Source organism: Podarcis erhardii (genome assembly GCF_964252035.2).
Source record: "Podarcis erhardii genome assembly, chromosome: 9".
Taxonomy (NCBI): domain Eukaryota; kingdom Metazoa; phylum Chordata; class Lepidosauria; order Squamata; family Lacertidae; genus Podarcis; species Podarcis erhardii.
Window position 1 is genome coordinate 23,129,295 of NC_138512.1, and position 19,295 is coordinate 23,148,589.

Sequence of the window (19,295 nt, forward strand, 5' to 3'; positions counted from 1 at the left end):
CAAACCAGAATTCTATGCCAGGGGTCTTCCGTCACAGAGAGATAACCAGTATCCAGAACATTCAAGTCTCCTCCTGTGAAACGCCCCTTCCCTTCCACACAGCAACAGCAAGTGGTTTCCTTCTAAACCCAAGGGAACAAGATTTGGCAGAAAGTCTGCTTTCTGCAGCCTTACACTCTCAACATGTCCACAGGAACATGCTAGGGTGGGGAAGGGATTCAGTTGCTGCAAATGTGCCCACATAATTGCCTGTGCTTTCAGGAAGAGGACAGGTTTGCACTTGGTGCCCTAGTTCCATGGACAGCAATAGTCATAGATGGATTTAGATCACTACTTTCCTGCATTTCCTTCCATTTTCACCCTTTGGAAATCAATGGCATGGGAACAAGAAGCGCTACAGTCCTGCCCCAGCAACAAAACCTACCGACGTCAAATTTAACTCAGCGCAGGATTGCATCCCGAGCAAGAGCCATTCAAGCTTCTTGAAGTTAGACAAAAAGGAACAAGAAAACCAAGCAGATGTAATGCTATGAACTATGTACCAGTATATGAAGTAAGTGCATTTAAAATAGTTGTAGTTCCCCGTTCTAAACTAATGACTGGGGACCAAACTGACAGTTCTGGATTTATTGCAGAGAAAGTCAGACAGATATGTCATTGCCAAATGACAGGGCCACACTTGTATTAAGCCACCTAAACCTTAGTGCTCTTTGTATCCCAATTTAAAAACTAAAATTGCAGATTGGCTCTACAGTATAAGCAATTTTGACCCAAAAAAGGGCATTCACAGACACACATTCACCTGTTGTACCCACTGCCTCCAACCTCCCAAGAATGTATTCACCTAGGGCTAATGCAATGTTGTTAGTCTTTGTTCTTCCAGAAATTTCTGTTATATTATGTCTCCATCAACTGAAGCTGCAGACAGACAGATGGATGCCTGAGGGACCTTGCTACATATCCTTGACTGGTGGTATTAAGATCAGGGAGAAGGCCATTCAGCCTCATTCTAACTTTCAGGTTGATGTTAAAAATACAAATATTTCATGTGCAGGGCAAATATGTGCAAATATTTCTTGTTATGTTGGAAATATACTGCTTTAGAGATTGTTACTACTAATAGCATCAAAACGTAGATGAGTTGTTAACAAATGCTATAGACAACTCCCCCCACCCACAAAAAAATCTGGATCCCTGAGTAGTCCCACATCAATACGTGTTAGAACGCAAGTGACATGGATGGCCCAATACATTTTGTTGCCTGAGGTGAAAAAGAAAATGGCGCCCTTCTTCTCAAGTCACGATGTACTCTACCCAAGCCTGGCCAAGCTATTCTGGCATCTCAGACAGGAGGCCGCATAAGTGCCTTTCAGTGGAAGGGAAAAAATGTATTACTAATTTATCCATTTATTTTAAAAAATTATATAATGCTTGATGGTAGAAAAAAACCCCAAAGCGGCAGAAGTTACTAAAAGCTTGCTGTCCTTTCATGACACCTAAAATCAGCTGTTTGGCACCCACCTCATTCTACAACCAAAAAGGAAGCCCTTCTACTTATTTACTGTGTCTTAAATTGCTTTTAATAAATAACAGTGTTTTACCTCTCCCCTAGAGGTTACCAAGTTTCCACTGCAATCCCTTGGGCAAGATTCTACCAAACTTTCTATTTCTAGTTTGGTGCCACTTTGTTACCTCTGTGAAGAAATCGCTGACAGGTTAGAAGTGTGTGATTAATTCTTATGAACCCTTTACACAGAGTTTTCCTAATCACGAGGCAGCCATCCACCTGACCGGCAAGTCTATTTTTATGTTCCTTTGAGTGCTAAAGGTGAGAGGGACCCGGGGACTTCGCCTTTACCAACATTTGGTGGCTTTCCACTTTGCACTAATTTTCCTCTACACCATTCACTGCCACTTGAGATAGGTGCAGTGCCCTCTGTCAAACTCTCTAGCAAGCACACATACAACCACATCTTAAATGACAACAGATTTATTATGGCCCAAGCCTCAGGCCAGTATATCTGAAGGAGCGTCTCCACCCCCATCATTCTGCCCGGACACTGAGGTCCCACGCCGAGGGCCTTCTGTGGTTCCCACGCTGCGAGAAGCCAAGTTACAGGGAACCAGGTAGAGGGCCTTCTCGGTAGTGGCACCCGCCCTGTGGAATGCCCTCCCATCAGATGTCAAAGAGAAAAACAACTACCAGACTTTTAGAAGACATCTGAAGGCAGCCCTGTTTAGGGAAGCTTTTAATGTTTAATAGATTATTTATTTTTTTAATAACTTTTATTCAAAATTGAAACAAAACATATTATCCAGAAACATATCATCCTTATTCCCCCCCCATTTTTCCTCCCTCCCCCCACAGAACCCACCCCCCGACTTCCCTCAGTTCCAGTCTTTGATTTCTCTAAAAATGCTGTTTTCTGCATGTTACACAGTTGTATAAATCCTCAAACTATTTAACTGATTATTATCAATAAAAAGTTTGTGAATGTTTATTCAAAAATAGATTATTGTATTTTAATATTCTGTTGAAAGCTGCCCACAGTGGCTGGGGAAACCCAGCCAGATGGGTGGGGTATAAATAATAAATTATTATTATTATTGGGCAAGAGGCCACTCTGAACTCCAAAGAGAGCAACATCATCCGACAAAATATGTCGCAAGAAACCTTATTAGCTGTGCTGAATTCAGCAGACTTAGGTGTTTTTTTAAGTGAGTGTGCTTAGCATTGCACAGCCTGTGTTGCTGCATCCGTTTCATTAGGCGTTTAGCCACAATTAGTTAGGTTGTGCGCCTTGTGAAGGTTTGCAGTTTGTATTGTGTGGGACACCTCGCCCCCCTGTAAAAGAACATGGATGCATTTTAGGAGGGCTCTAGGATTCAGTACCGACTGGGAAAGTCCAGGTAGCATCAGCTGCCAAGAATGCCTTTTTAACAACTTGGGCTGGTATGTCAGATGCGATTCCATCCGAGGAGGTCTGACCTGACCACACAGATCCTTGCCCTGGCCACATCCATATTAGATTAAGGTTACCATGCGTCCCCGTTTCCCAGGGACAGTCCCCGGATTTACAAATCAGTCCCCATACAAAATCCATTGAAGTTGAAAAGTGTCCCCGGATTCATTGAAAAAATATCTGGTAACCTTATATTAATGACTGTATTACACTTTATGGGGTCTGCCTTTGATGAGGGTTCAGAAACTTCAAGAGGCTAGAAAATGGAATCCCAAGGGAGACACGGTGACACTGTTCTTATGCCAGTTTCATGTCCAGGTCCAATGTAAAATGCTGCTAACTGGGTCCATTTTAAAGCAGTTTGGGCCCAAGTTATCTGTTGGATTGCCTGTGCCTGCATAATCCTGCCCCATGCATTGGTATCGGATTCAGAGACCATCCTTAAGTAGCTATCCTCCTAGGTAAGTGAAGGAGGTGCCTATGAAAGAATGGGCTTTCTCCATGGTGGCCCCACAGTTTAGGAACTCTCTCCCTTCAGATCTGAGTCGTATTGATCTGCTACAGGGATCTCAGAAGGCTCTGAAAATGTCATCTCTTTATATTAACCATCCAGTTAAAATAGTTGGTACTGTTATTTTATAGTTGGTAATGTTTTATTTAATCTTTATGGGATTTTTTTTATTTTATTAAAATTAGTCTATTATTCACTCACTGTGCTTTAAATGTTGTAAGCCACTTTGGATGGGCTTGCCTAGCAAAACCGCTTCAAAATACAATTACGGTAAGTAAAAACAAAGAAGCAAATAAATAAAGTGTATATCTTCTCTTTAAAGCATTTATGTGCCTCACAGCTACTGCAGGTATAAATTCTATTCAAATCAGACTCTCACAGCCCCTAGTAAGAGGGAGAACTGCTAAACAAAGACATTTTCCGGGATTTGTTCTACTTGCTGCATTTAGCGTGAGATTGCGATTAATTCTAAGCCTATAATATACAGGGTGATTCAATTCTCCAGGAGAACGATAACCTTTAACATTAAGAATTAGACACCTGACCCATTTGCGCACTAGCAGACATCTAATCCATTTCTGCACATTTAATACATAAGATGCCTTGTCAAAATAATATAAAATATCTATTCTGAAGTCGAAGAAACACTTATTTATAACCGAGGCAACTAAAGCCAGAGAGTTCCATTTTCAAGACACATTCTTTACTTTAAATAGCACTTAATGTATCAGTAACAGGGTTTGAAATACTCTCTCCCCTACCTTCCCCTTTTACTCCCCTCCCCATCATGAAAGCAATGTTACTTGAACATCCAATTTTCTGGAAAAGGCTGAGAAAGGACGGGAATGAAGGTGGATGAAACTCATTCATTTTAACTGCTGCAAGCAACTGGTGTATTTGTGACTACGCTTCCCCTGCCACAACCGTTACCCCCTTGTGAAACATACTGGGAACTTGATCAGAGATTTTGAAACTGACCATGCAATGGCTGCGTCAAATGACCTTCTGTTAACCCAAGCATATGTTGCAATTTTCTCCACCACTTGAAATATTTGCTGTGCAGAGTACATACAGCGGGGCAGCCAGGACAGTGACATGTGCTTTGCATTCGACACAACAGTCGAGCACGGTAGTTTTCTTCTCTTCTCCTTTTCTGAGGTGCAGTAGGGAAACATTCCGCAAACTATATGCAGTTTTCTGGAAAAAATAATGAAGGCTGGAGCTTCGGTTCCCTAGCACTACGTCTCAGCCAAGTTAGCTGCCAAACAATGGTTTTTTTCTGTCAAAAGGTTTATTTTAAGAAGAAGATATCAAGTACAAACGTAACTGAATCAAATGTGAATGCAAAGTTGGGCTTTGGGTAAGAGCAAGCGGAGATTGTGCCCGCTTTACATCAGGACCCTCCTACCAGTTTAGGGAAGTCCTCTCAAACTCACATTCTTGGCATTCATTTGAAGCACTTTGTACCACTTTTAACAGCCATGGCTTCTCCCAAAGAATGCTGGGGGCTGTAGTTTGTGAAGGGTGCTGGCCTCACAGAGCTGCCAAGTTCCTCTTGGTGTAACCCCCTTCACCATATATGATGGGACAGAACATTCCCGTTGCCTACAAAGAAATGCTGTTGTTTCTCTTGGCTGCTGCTGCTGCTGGACAGATCATAGCAAGAAACTTCAGCTGGACCAAAATGCAGCAGGAGATATACTGGCTGGCTGGAGTTCCACTTAGAATTCATATTTTTTAAAAAAAGCTGAACTGGTTGCCGGTTCATTTCTGGGCCCAGCTTAAGATGGTCACATTGACGTTTGAAGTTCTAAGCGACTTGGTCCCAAATATCTGAAAAACTGCCTCCTTCCATACTCCTCTTGGATGTTAAGCTCAACAGAGAAGCCCTCTTGGCAGTTCCACTGCCTCAGAAGGTTGGGTGGTGGTGACAGAGCAGAGGGCATTCTCTGTAGCAATCTCTTAAGTTGTGGTTTACACACCCCAGAAATGCATTTGACACCTTCAATAGTTTCCAGGGTCTTTAAAAGCATATATATGTGTGTGTGTGTGTGTGTGTCTGTTTGTGTGTGTGTGTGTGTATGTGTATATATATATATATAGTGGGAAGGTAAACGGCGTTTCCGTGTGCTGCGCTGGTGCTGGCTCACCAGAGCAGCTTCGTCACGCTAGCCATGTGACCCGGAAGTGTCTCCGGACAGCGCTGGCCCCCGGCCTCTTAAGTGAGATGGGCGCACAACCCTAGAGTCGGACACGACTGGCCCGTACTGGCAGGGGTACCTTTACCTTTTGTGTGTGTGTGTGTGTGTGTGCATGTATATATATATATATATATATATATATATATATATATATATATATCTATCTGTGTGTGTGTGTTTGTATACACACACACACACACACACACACACCCCATCTTATTTTCCTGATCAGAATTTGTTTTCAACTTATTTTAATATTGCATGTAACCCACCGGGGGACCTTGTACTGAAGGAGGAGAGGTTCTAACTGAGATGTACTAAATGAGATGGTGGTTAGCTGTCACTGTTGTCCTATCACTGTTGTCCTATCATACAAGGAACAAGAGCAAAGCTGGGGGGAAAATATTTAAACTATAATTTTATAAATAAGTGGAGCGGATGATACTGGAGTGTGGTAAAATCATGAGTGACTGCTGGGATAGCTCAGTCAGTAGAGCATGAGACTCTTAATCTCAGGATCATGGGTTTGAGTCCCATGTTGGCAAAAAGATTTCGGCATTGCAGGTGGCTGGACTAGATGGTCCCTTCCAGCTCTGCAATTCTATGATTCTATGAATGACTGAAGTAGCACAAAGCTATTTATCTCAATATCACCCAACCTAGCAATGTTAAGACCTTCCAGAGAGGCTATGGTTTGGACATGTTTAAAAATCTGAAAAATTGCTTTGTAAGAATGGGAAATGCAACAATGAACCTAACGGAATCCAAAACAGCATTCTTTTTTTAAAATCTACTTTACTAAAAAGAGCAGTTGCAGTTAACAATCATAACAGCAGAGAGATTGCACACCTGCCTTCTCACACACATTGGTGCTATTCAGACTTAACACTCAACTATGATTTATCATTATGTGGAGAAACCCTGGGCTCAAGCACTTCCCTTTCCTCCTCCAGCATGGCCACAAGGAGAGCATAAGACAGGGGTGCAAAACCTATTTCAACCCAAGGGTCACATTCCTTTTTGGACAACACACTGAATACCACATTCCAGTTGTGAATAGAGCAACCAATATGTATAACGTAATTTTCGCTCTATAAGACACACTTTTCCCCTCCTAAAAAGTAAGGGGAAATGTGTGTGCATCTTATGGAGCAAATGCAGGCTGCACAGCTTTCGCTGAAGCCAAGAGAGCAAGAGGGATCGGTGCGCACCGATCCCTCTTGCTCGCCTGGCTTCAGGAATAGCTGCCCGAAGCCTCCTGAGCGCAGCAGGAGCGCTTCCGCTATGCTCAGGAGGCTTCGCGTTGCTTTTGCTAAAGCCAGAAGAGGGATCAGTGCGCACCGATCCCTCTTGCTCTCCTGGCTTTGCTTCACTGGAGAGGCGCTGCGAAGCTTTCCCTCTCTGTGCAGTGCCCCTTCAGCGAAGCGGGAGGAGAAATGGAAGGGGCTCCGCTTCTCCTCCTGCTCCAAAACTAGGTGCGTCTTATGGTCGGGTGCATCTTACAGAGTGGAAAAATACGGTATTTTACCTTTGTACAGCAAGCTAGTTTCCACATGCACTCACACACCCCCCTCTACCCTCCATCCGGACAAGCACTTTTCCCTCTGGCCCCCCACCAACAGTATGTGGCCCCTGGAAGGATGCCCAGATAGGAATCCAGCCTTCAGGCTGAAACAGCTCCCCACCAGGACCATACTAAATGTTAAAGCCACAACCAACCTTTGCTTTCAAGCACCGCAGTAACTGACCGCTGTATTTTAATTCAAGTTTTAAATAACTTGATCAAAAGGAACTCCCTTGGGTGGGGGAAGTGGCCCATTATGGTATCAGTGAACAATGCGAGATGTTTGACAATATCTGAGATGCAATATCAGCAGGGTCACTATAGTGATTAGGATAATATTTTCTTTCAGATTCTTTGCAACACTTGGCCAACATCTTGGTTGACATAAGAATCTGAGCAAGTCTTCATCTGCAAATACTTTCAGATGTGTTACTGAACATAACAGTAAGACTATTTTGTTCCTTGAAACTGAATCAACCTGCATTTTCCTCTTTTACAAAATTTGAGTCCAAATACCTGTTCCTAGTTAGTTGCTTTTTAATAAAGTAACAAGATCTTTACTCAGTTCACACATAACACTAAGCCAAACAATGATTTAGCAAGCCTGATAGGCCACATTTAGAAAATTGTGACCACTTTGCTCCTTCCTTGGTCCTGCTGGTGCAGCACTACCAAAAACGTTTTACATGTGAACCTGTACTTTTGGTTTGTATATCCCAACAAACCAAGGGAAGAAAACAAAACTTGGCTACTGTTTGGATTGTTTGGAACAAAACAAACTACCGTATTTTTCACCCTATAGGACGCACCTAGGGTTTTTTTTTGGGGGGGGGAAATAAAGGGGAAAAAATTATCCCCCCCCCCGCGCTCCAGGCAGCAGGCTGCTATCCGCAGCTAACTCCCGCAGAGCTCCCTAGGCTGCAGATATCTGCCCGAAGCCTGGAGAGCGAGAAGGGTCGGTGCGCACCGACCCCTCTCGCTTTCCAAGCTTCAGCGAAAGCCTGCATTCGCCCCATAGGACGCACACAGATTTTGCCTTCATTTTTGGACGGGAAAAAGTGCATCCTATAGGGCGAAAAATCCGGTATAAGCCTGTGTTTGCACATATAATAGTAAGTCAAACCATGACTTAGCTTCTAAAAGCAGCAGGAGCAGTGCAAAAATCCGGCTGCAGGTTGGCTTAATATAAACCCCGACATATGTCCTACAAATAAACACAAAATAGATCACATTTTACTGATACAACAAAACTTTATATTGCAAGGCAAAATTGTAAAAAATCCAATCTCAAAAACGGGAAGGGAATAAATTTTATTCCTTAATTGTCCTGAATTGGAAAATGCTAAGTTTTCAAAAAAAAAATACTGAAAACATCTTAAATAAGTTAGTAACACCATGCCCCATGTTTAAATTGTATTCTTTGTCAATACAAAAAGTACACAAATTTGATACACTAGAACCCAGATTAAAACCTTGATTTTTTAGCATTTCATCTTAAATCTTGCTTTACCATTAATGAAATAATTAATGTTTAATATAAAAATGTTTTTTTATACCATTTAAAACATGAACAAGATACTAATTAGAATGAATGTTTTTTATTCTACTGTACAGCCGGCAAACTGGTGAACAGTCTCAGAAACCAGTATGGTAAGAACTTTATATCACAAGTGCAAAGTCCAATGTGTCACTAAGTTTTGTTACTAGGTGACCCAGGCAAAATCCTGATAAAATCCAGCAGAGGTGATTTTGGACATCTGTCAAGAGATTCTGAAAAAGATCTCCTATACCCAAAACTCAGAGAGGACCAAATTAATTGTACAGACTTATACTCCTGTTACTTCAGGAAGTTTAAAGGTTGTCAGGTGCAATTTGACTATCAAGCCTTCTAGGTTTTCATTACTCTGGTCTTTCGTTATTTAACCATCCTTGATATTTTACACTCCATGTACAAACAATGCCCACATCTGCACGCAACCCTAAGCCATAGTCAAAGTCAGTAAGCAGACAACAAACTATGACTTATTTTTGTTAACAAGCTATACTTAAGTAATGCACTGTATTCAGACACAACACTAGGTAAAGGTAAAGGGACCCCTAATCATTAGGTCCAGTCATGACCGACGCTGGAGTTGCGGCGCTCATCTCGCTTTATTGGCCAAGGGAGCCAGCATACAGCTTCCGGGTCATGTGGCTAGCATGACAAAGCCGCTTCTGGCGAACCAGAACAGTGCACGGAAACGCCATTTACCTTCCCGCCGGAGCGGTACCTATTTATCTACTTGCACTTTGACGTGCTTTCGAACTGCTAGGTTGGCAGAAGCAAGGACCAAGCAACGGGAGCTCACCCCGTCATGGGGATTTGAACCGCCGACTTCCGATCGGCAAGTCCTAGGTTCTGTGGTTTAACCCACAGCGCCACCCGCATCCCGCACATGCCACTAAGCCATGGCTTATTAACTACAGTAATGTTCATTTAAACCACTGTTCAAACTAGGTCTATAAAGTTCAAACTAGGTCAAAAAAGAGTGCATAAAATTGCTGATTGATTCAGTCACACCTTCTTGTTGGCATCCGTCTGTCTCAGGAGACTATGGAAGAGTGCACCTTCAGAGTTAAAGTCGAACTGCTAGAGAGTTACAGTGCCTGCTGTGGCTGTAGAGAATGGTATGGGAGGGACATGTTTTTATTGCAGGTAGAGCAGATGAAGGCATCCACATTGGCTACCCCCTAGGTTAGTACTAGCACTTCACCATGATTGAGGTAGGCTCTTTGGGTCCCAGCCATTATTCCTAAGTCCTGTTAAAGTTCTAAATATATAGAAGGGAACAGCAGCATGGTTGGAACTGTCCAGCTTAACTGGAGAGACTGCTGTTGTGGCAATCGAAGCTAAAAGCAATAGTGACACACTAGAAACGTGACGTTCTTGCTCACACAGATGAAACTTTAATCAATTGTGGTTGAAAAAAAATCAAATATAATACTGGAGACTACCAAAGCAACTCAAAATACCTTCCATGCCAGTTGCACTGAAATTACACTAAAACAATGCACTAAGAGCAGCTAGAACCCCCAATTTTCATGCCATGCTTTCTACACCAGTCCACAACACTCCAGAAAGGTTTACCCCTAGCTACAAGGGATAATGGGAAATTATCAGATATGATATTCAAATCTAATTTAATTAGGTGGGAGACACATAACAAAAGGAAGCAAGAATGAAGCCTTGGTTTCCAGCAGGTTAGTTCTGCATCACTCATCCGTGGACAAGAAAGTGCATCGTCAACAGTAATTTAATGCAAGTTTTGTTCTTCTTTAGTATGGTTCACTGAACTAAGTGCAACCCCATCTGTCACTACATAGGGTAAGAAAAACAGCCAAACTGATAGAAATCTCACTTCAACATTGCTGAAATCGTGTTCTTTAGCACCTAAATAAACAACCATGCACCATAGTTGTAAAGCCAGTTCTATATCTGGATTTCAGATGTTCATCAAGAAAAATAAAACTATATAAACCTAACATTTATCCAAATTATATTTACACTTAGAATTGTTTTTGTGAGAAATAAAAATATCTAATTACTGTATATATGGTGGTACCTTGGTTTAAGAACAGCTCTGTTTATGAACTATTTGGTTTATGAACTCCACAAAACCGGAAGTAGTGTCCCAGTTTGCTTTACCTCGGTCTAAGAACGGAAGCCGAACAGTGGAAGGGCACCAGCAGCGGGAGGCCTCATTTGGGAAAGTGTGCTTCGGTTTAAGAACAGTTTCAGTTTAAGAATGGACTTCCGGAACGGATTAAGTTCGTAAACAGAGGTACCATTGTACTGAACAATATGGTTTCAAAAGTTTCAGAGTTCCAACAACTTCACCAGTCCCAGACCAGGTGTGAAATCAAGCGAACAAAATGACAGATCTCTGCTTTACATTCTAAACCAAGAAACCTCACTTCGTGTCTTGATTTTGAGATATTGAATCACAATCAGTAAAAACACCCTTCACACTTTCTTGCTACTTGCTTCTACAGAATTGCTCAGGGGTCATACGACAGAACACACCATAGGAGTGTACTTGGGATACATTTTACAAAAGGATTCCTCTTTGCAGGAATATACAAAACAATCCCTATCCCAAGTTGTGCAGTGTTTCGCTCGGTTCATATGTGTTAACTATGGCTTGATGCTATCTTTTAATGAGGCTCCATTCTTTCCAGGTGCAAAACAATGGCAAAAGAACAGGGGGTAATATTTTGTGAAGTGTTATTATCCGTTGGAAGCATCCATGTCACATGTGAAATCTCTACAAGTTAACCACAGCTAACTTCTATTGAAATCAATGTGACTTAAGCTTACCATTATTCAAGTCCCCTTCCATTGCTTTCAAATTCAACTTAGTTGCAGCCGATCTTCGTGCAATATCCATTATTAGGCTGCCTACAAAATACACTCCTCTGCCATTCTGAAAGAAGAGCCTTGAAGCCAGCAACCATTAAACCTGCAAGGTCTGTAGACATGGTACATTCCATGTTAGGTACCGGTATTCCTTTTGCTACAGGCAAAAGCAACAGTGCTCCAGCAGAATTCAGTGCATCAATTGCATTATAGTGTTCCCACTGAAATACAGGAATATGATTTGAACTAAAAAAATAAATCCCTTTACCTTTTCTCCTTAATAAAATGTTCCCTGTGATTAACATTTCTTTAACAAAAAGAGATGGATGGGCCTTCTCTATTCCGTACCCGTAGTTGCCATGGCCAAACTAGGAAGAAGGCGGCAACAAGCAAACCAAGAAAAAAGGCTTCAGATCAGCACAAAGTGGCTGATGGAAGAGACCAACTTGTTAGAATGTCCCTGCTGCTGCACCAGCTTTTTTGAAAAGTTTTACCTGCCTCTAGCATGGTTTGAAGATTCTGAATTACAATACATCAGGATTTTCAAAGCTATCATTTGTTGACTGAACCAAGTCAAAGGGTGCTTTGGCACATGTGTTAAACGGTCTCCCAATGCCTGGATATCTATGTTATCAAAAAATGTATAGAGGCGATGCATGCACTTCTGTAACCCAAGAAAATCTTTAATAAAAACTATTAAAAAAAAAAAAAACTATTTTGTGAATTAACACCGTCTGAACTTTTTCTGCATTTTATTTTCCTGATTTCACTTTTTACAATCCCCCACCTAATCATGTATACGTGCGCTGATATAAAGCACAGTAGTCCATTAAAGCTTATGCCATAATAAATTTGTTATTTAAGGTACCACAAGACTCTTTGTTGTATCAGGTACTTTCATGTTATTGCAGTTGCTCTTATTAGATGTTTTGCACATCTGCCACGCATCTTCAGAAGAACACCTTGATACAGAGGTGGGCAAAAGATAGATCAGGATCTGCTGGCAGAACTTTGTGGTAGATCACTGGGTGATTTCCAGTAGATCAACAAAGATGGATGACTCAAAACTGGGTAACAACAGGAATAAAATTAATCTCCTTCCCTCCCTCAAAAAATTATACTGGTGAAATTAAGAAAACATAGTGGTGAGGAACTAGACTGGATTGGAAGACTTGCAAGTTAAGTTTGGGTATTCAAAATAAATTTATGGACTATGAACTATGAATTTACCTATATGTCTTTTGCACAAAGCTCTGCTTGGTGGATCTCTAATAATTTACATCTGAAGTCTACCTATCTCTGTCTTAACATACCAAAAAAGAAATAACTTTGCCAAGTGTAAGAAGATAAGAAGAGATAATATTTGACAAACACAGTTGCCCACTTTTTCCTTACAAGGTTCATGTGTTAACAGCTATTCGAAAAACAAATGTAGGCAATGAAGCATTTTCTCCAACAGTCAAGGGAAAGCTTCACCCGTTGAATTTCTGCTTCTGGTGCAGCTGTTTAAGCACCACAACACTGCCCGAAATAAAGTTGGCAACCTTCCTCAAAAGCAAGTAGCACCAGTTTTAAACAGAATTTGCTTCCAAGTGCTCATTAATTATAACCAAAGCAACAGGGTATACAACTCAGTAAAATCAATGGCATGACTCTCTTATACTCTTAACAGATCTGGAATATATCCACTGTAAGCATCTTGCATAACATGGTTAAGAAACTTTTAACTACTGCAACATTTTCAAGTATTTTGGTTTTTTCATCACAATGGGGTGATAAGACAAAAGCCCAATTCCATTATCAGTTTGTTTAACTAGACAGAAACACTATTGTTGCCAGTTCTGAAAGATGCAAAGCACTTTCTCCTGGCCTGTAAATAGATACTTACCTAAAAAACAAAATGTGCAAAGAGGCCCTGCTAAGAGTGAATGCTTGCCTTTTTCAGCCCACGGTTTCCACTGAATACAAGCTGTTCAAGAAAGCTGCACCAGCTGCTTGCTTTGTTGAAGCACAGCCAATTTAGCACAGCTTTCAGATTCTGCTCAAAATTTCTTGTCAACTGACCAAAAAGTGCAAACGTAGGAAAGAAGGGCCCCAGCAGGGGTATATGACACTGATTGTGGCCTGAAGAAATGTTCTTTGGGTACACAAGTGGTCATTATTCAACACCCTACTGCTTGCTGCAGAAATAAAGCAAAACGCAAGCACGTGTAAACAAACACACACATGCACAAAGTGGGCGTTAGTTATGCGCATGCTAATTACACTACTCTGTTCACTTCATGTGAGCGTTAAAATGCATGTTTGCAGTATACCTAATAGAATATGATGGCCCAAGGTTTGATGCAAGGGCTACATTATGCTGCAGAACTGATCCATTTGTTTGCCCTCCCCCAGAAGAAGAAAAGACTGAGCACTGAAAACATAGTGAAGATCTTATCTCTGAGAATCTTTCAATACAGTACAGCCGTTTCTCTGTAGACACTGCGTAGTAGCTCCACAACAAGGGCCAGTAATGAAGCACTGTCAGAGGCTGTTACCGTCCTATCTGAATTGTTTTCCTTAATATTATTCTTCCTTTCAGCAACCTAGCAGTGCAGACATGGCCTCAGCTTTCTCCCATCTAAGGTCGCATCTACATAGCACAAGATGAAGTTGTGCCAAACCAAGAGCAGCTCTATGCCAATTGCGCAATGTCAGAAGGCATTTCTAAGTTTGGGAAGATGGACAACCAAGAGACCGCCGTCATATATTCCATGAAGTCAAAGAGCACCCTTGTATAGTCCTAAGTTGTTGTGGATCTCTAATGATCTAGAGCAGCCCATGCACAGCTCATCATTGCCTGTCAAGGAATAAACTATACTAGAGCATTACTAGAAATTGTGAATAACACAGGACTGCCACAGTAAATGGCAGCCCTGTATCAAATTCTCCTTGCAGTGTGTAACAATGGACACATGTGACATATCAGATCTCATTGTTAGTTTTCCCTTACATACACACCACAGCAGAAACAAAGGATGTGTTTGCAACCAAGGGTGGCACACACACACACACACGGTACAATGTCTAGTGTTTTTATATTATGGGGTTTTCGTTTTTAGCACAGTCCCCTTTTCTTCATCCAATTTCACCGTCAGACATTTACAAAACTGGCCTAGGTCAGCTTACTTGAGCTTCATGCTTGAAGCCTGGAAGGATTTCCACTCATTTTCACAAGCCGTGCAGCTTATCTGGTCTGGGGATACATCAGGGCTCCATAAGTTTTTTGTGGCCAAATTTATGCTTGCCAAAGACCCACCACCACACTGAGCTTCAGAGGCATAACAGCAGGCATGGGCAAACTCGGCCCTCCAGATGTTTTGAGAGTACAATTCCCATCATCCCTGACCACTGGTCCTGTTAGCTAGGGATGATGGGAGTTGTAGTCCCAAAACATCTGGAGGGCCGAGTTTGCCTATGCCTGCATAACAGAGTACCTCCAAGGACCAGTGCAATCTGGAGATCCTGTAGATTTCCTCCGCTGAAAGTAGCACAGCAGGTTTTCACAATGGCATATATGAGTTCTTCCCCCTCCCCAAATGCACAAAGCTTGGTCTAGAGGTAAAAAGGAGAAGAGCTAGACAGAGAGCAGAAAAACCGCCAATTCCACACTTTCTTTACAACAATCCTGGCAAGAAAAAAACACACAAAGCTACAACCTCCTTTAAATCACACTTTCAGTTAAATCTGGATGTTTTGGTGCTTTACCTTGCCCAGCTGAGGCAAAGCCTGAGAGGTTTAATTTTGCAGTGTGTACGGCAGTACATTCCTGTCACGGTCTTTGCATGAATGGCACATACTGTCATGAGGTAAAACTATAAATATACATTGCTACCAGCCTGAACCAGCTCAACCCAGAAAATGTGACAAAATCAGCCCCCACCCCCAGTCCCAAGCTGTCCTTTACAACATCAATAACACTAACCAGGGATAGCAAACATAAACAACCAGGGAAAGGAAAAAGAGAGAGAACGAGGGAGCTTGCTAACTTATTTTTAGTTTGCATCCTACTAACATACATCTTCCTTTTTGGGCTCCCAGAAGCCCCGATTCAGGTTTCAAGCCATTTTGTCTAGAGTACTCTAGGGGCTCCACTGCAGCTTCTTCCGAGACAAGTGGCTTAGGGACATGCACCCAGGTAGTAAGTGCTTCAAAATTGGTAGAAAGTGTAATTGATACGAACGTTTGCAAAAGGAGAAGGTACTACTACTAAGGTCACCACCTTTCCTCCTGGCAAGATTCCTGAATCTTCTGCGAGCGTCAGGGCGGGCAGAGACTCAATAAGCACAGGCGCAAAATTTCACTGGCGGGAGAAGAGGCCTTCACTGAAGTTCTGCCTGTCCTGCGGCTATTAATGGCACAGGGGTTGTTCTGAACTGGGGGGGGGGGAGAGCATGTGTTATCCTTGCAGGCATCTCTCTCCCACACACAACAGTCCAGCATGGACAGCTCAGCTGGTTAGAGCATGGTGCTGACAACGGCCAGGTTGCAGGTTCGATCCCCGTATGGGACAGTTACAAATTCATCCCTGCATGGCAGGGGGTTGGGCTAGAATAGTGGCGTAGCGTGGGTTGTCAGCACCCAGCGCAAGGCAAGTAATTTGCGCCCCCTAACCCGTGGATTTTAGCACTCGAGTGCGAGCGCGCCCCCCCCAGATGTTGCGCCCGGTGCCGCCGGCCCCCCTGCACCCCCCACGCTACGCCACTGCTTCTGACTTTACAATCCTAGGATTCTAACGGACCAACAGTGGGATAGAGCATTGTGCTGACAATGCCCACGTCGCAGGTTCGATCCCCGTATGGGGCAGGTGCAAAATCATCCCTGCATGGCAGGTGGGTTGGGCTAGATGATCCTTGGGGTCCCTTCCAACTCTACCATTCTGTTACAGCAGAATGCGATAATTAAAGAAACTTAGCAAGCTGCCCACATGCCCAAAGTGGCAGCTAATGCACACACGCCCAACGCGGCGTCGACACCACCCACCCTTCCATATCGCGACTTCTGCAGGGGCAGCGATGTGTCGAGGAAGCGTCACGCGCCTAAAAGGAGATCCTCCCGTCCCGTCCCCTCGCGAGGAAAAGCAACCCGTTCCCACGTGCAATGGCCAAACAGACGCGTGGCTTTGCAAAAAGGTATCCCACACATACACACACACCCTTGACGGGAACCCGCCCCCCCCCCGCAAAAAAAACCAACAATAATTCGCTTCACAATCTGCTGGCCGTGTGAAGCGCACCTCACAACAGCTCCAGCTTCCCGCCAGTTCCAGAAAAGACGCCCATAGAAGGAGGCGGTGGCGGGGGAAGGAAGAGGACCGGGAGGGCGGGGAAGGGGACTTCCACTCACTGGAGCCGGGCGGCCAAGGAAGAAGAGGGCGAGCGGGAGGGCGAAGTCTCCGGAGAGGAGCCTGTTGCTCGCTTGCTGCTCCCCGACAAGACGCCTCGCGCGCGGGAGTTTCCCACAGAAATAGCCCCCCCCCCTCCGCCCCGTACCCCGCGGCCAGCCCCCTCCCCACTTAGAACGGCCGAAGCCCCGCCCCTCCCTCGCTTTCCCCTCGGGGAGCTCGGTCTGCGCTCGGGCCCGCCCAGCTCTCCCAGCCAATGGGTAGAGGAGGCGGCGGCTGTGGGCAGCCCTTCGCCGCTGCTTGCAGACCGCTGGAGCCTAGGGAATGGGCGGCAGGCAGCCAAGGTGCCGTCGGAGGGATGCGCCGTGCATTTCTTCCCCGTGCATTTCTTTGGAGAGGGGCGCTTTGGAGAGGGAGGAAAAAAGCAGGGGGGACAGACGGACACACAATTAAACTGAATTGATTTGCTTGAAGGCCTGGAGATTAATAGCGTTGGATCAGTCCTATGGACATCTTGCTTGAAGCTAGTTGCAAAGGCTGGGTCTGCGCCGTTGCGACCCAGATGCGCGATTAGATGCTTCAGATCTCGCCGTATCTCCTCAGAAGAAAGTCCCATCAGTGCCGGATTTACGTATAACCTAAACAAGCTATAGCTTAGGGCCCCACTCTGTTGGGGAGCTCCCCAAAAATTTTAAAGGGAAAAAAACCTGGATGTAAATTTCCAAAATATAAGATAAAAAGCAAGTTAGAACTTAATAATTATTTCACTATTTCACTATTAATATATACATATTGTATGTATATATACAATTAATATATAATATATTGTATTTTGAACCCTGGGCTCCCAGGTTATAGTCTGACATTCTAACTAATATACCACACATCCTTCCAGAATGGCTGAAGTTTTGCTTATCTGATTATTTTACTGTAAAGTAAATCAGAGACTGACCCTATTTTAAAACGAAAACTAGATTACATACAAGCAGTATTTCTTTTCACCCTTATATATGATACAGTGTTATTTGTATGGAGGGGGGGAAGCCTTAAGGAGAGAAGAAGGGCTATGTATTAGAAGGTTTGCAAGATATAGTCTTGATTGAGCAACCTTGCTAAGGCGCATCCAGTCTTGTAGGGAAACCAGCTTAATTATGCAGCTGCTTGGAGAGCTTTAACTCAAGCATTTGTCAGGCTTCATTCACTACGAACCCCAAAATCTGGGATCCCTTCGAAACGGGTGCCAAAGTTTTGAAGTTGTTTTGCAGCGCTTTGTGTGGTGTAGTGGTGTAGTGGTTAAGAGCGGTAGTCTCGTAATCTGGGGAACCGGGTTCGCATCTCTGCTCCTCCACATGCAGCTGCTGGGTGACCTTGGGCCAGTCACACTTCTTTGAAGTCTCTCAGCCCCACTCACCTCACAGAGTGTTTGTTGTGGGGGAGGAAGGGAAAGGAGAATGTTAGCCGCTTTGAGACTCCTTAAAGGGAGTGAAAGGCGGGATATCAAATCCAAACTCCTCCTCTTCTTCTTTTGCAGTGAGAACCCCGCGTTTTGCAGTGCCCCACAGATGGAGTAATTGATACAGCAAATCTGGGTTCATTGTTAATGCCCCAAAATGCAACACTGTCTGATTCACTCTAAAATGGTGAAAAACTTTGGTAAAAGTTTTGCAGCGTTTTAGTTACCGTTTGAGGTTTGAGTGGCTATTTCTCCATTTGTGGGACATTGCAAAATATGAGGGTTTCGCTGCAAAATGCGGCAAAATCTTTCCCAAAGTTTGATGCCACTTTGGAGTGAATCGGACAATGCTGGATTTTTTGTTCCCCTTTGACCCCCGAGTTTGAGTGGCTATTGCTCCATTTGGGGGGGCACTGCAAAACGGGTTTTTTTGCTGCAAAACGCTACAGAACAACTGCACATTTTGGCACCAGTTTTGAGGGGATCCCAGATTTTGGGGTTCATAGTTAATGAAGCCCATTTATCCCCCAGTCTGCCACATACTCTAAAACTGTGCATAGAAGGGTTAGCTAAAAACACACTGTCAGATCTAATTGGTCTAAAAAGCATTGCTCTAACATACTTCAAAGAGTCCTTTTGACTGTGCACAGCAACTTAGAAGGATTACAGTGCTTACCCTTTCAGTTAAAATTCTTATTGTCACGAAAGATCAGACACTAGAAGCTCTCAGGTTTAGCCTAGACTGACTTTATCCATACTATTATAATCCCTCTGATAAATGTTATACTGCATAGTGAAATCCTTTGATGTACTTCAGAGTT

The 19,295-nt window shown here is 43.3% G+C and overlaps 1 protein-coding gene across 3 annotated transcripts in view; it reads right to left on the reverse strand.

Annotated features, from left to right (window-relative positions):
* Positions 1–17,152, reverse strand: part of SLC7A2 (solute carrier family 7 member 2) — a 47,599-nt gene extending 30,447 nt beyond the window's left edge. Inside the window, exon 1 of one of the 3 annotated variants that reach the window (XM_081875790.1) lies at positions 17,024–17,152. The gene's annotated coding sequence lies outside the window, so the exon portion shown is untranslated. Of the gene's footprint in view, positions 1–16,913 lie in introns of all 3 variants that reach the window. The other 2 variants (XM_081875789.1, XM_081875788.1) reach the window with 2 other exon arrangements.
* Between the last annotated feature and the right edge of the window lie 2,143 nt (positions 17,153–19,295).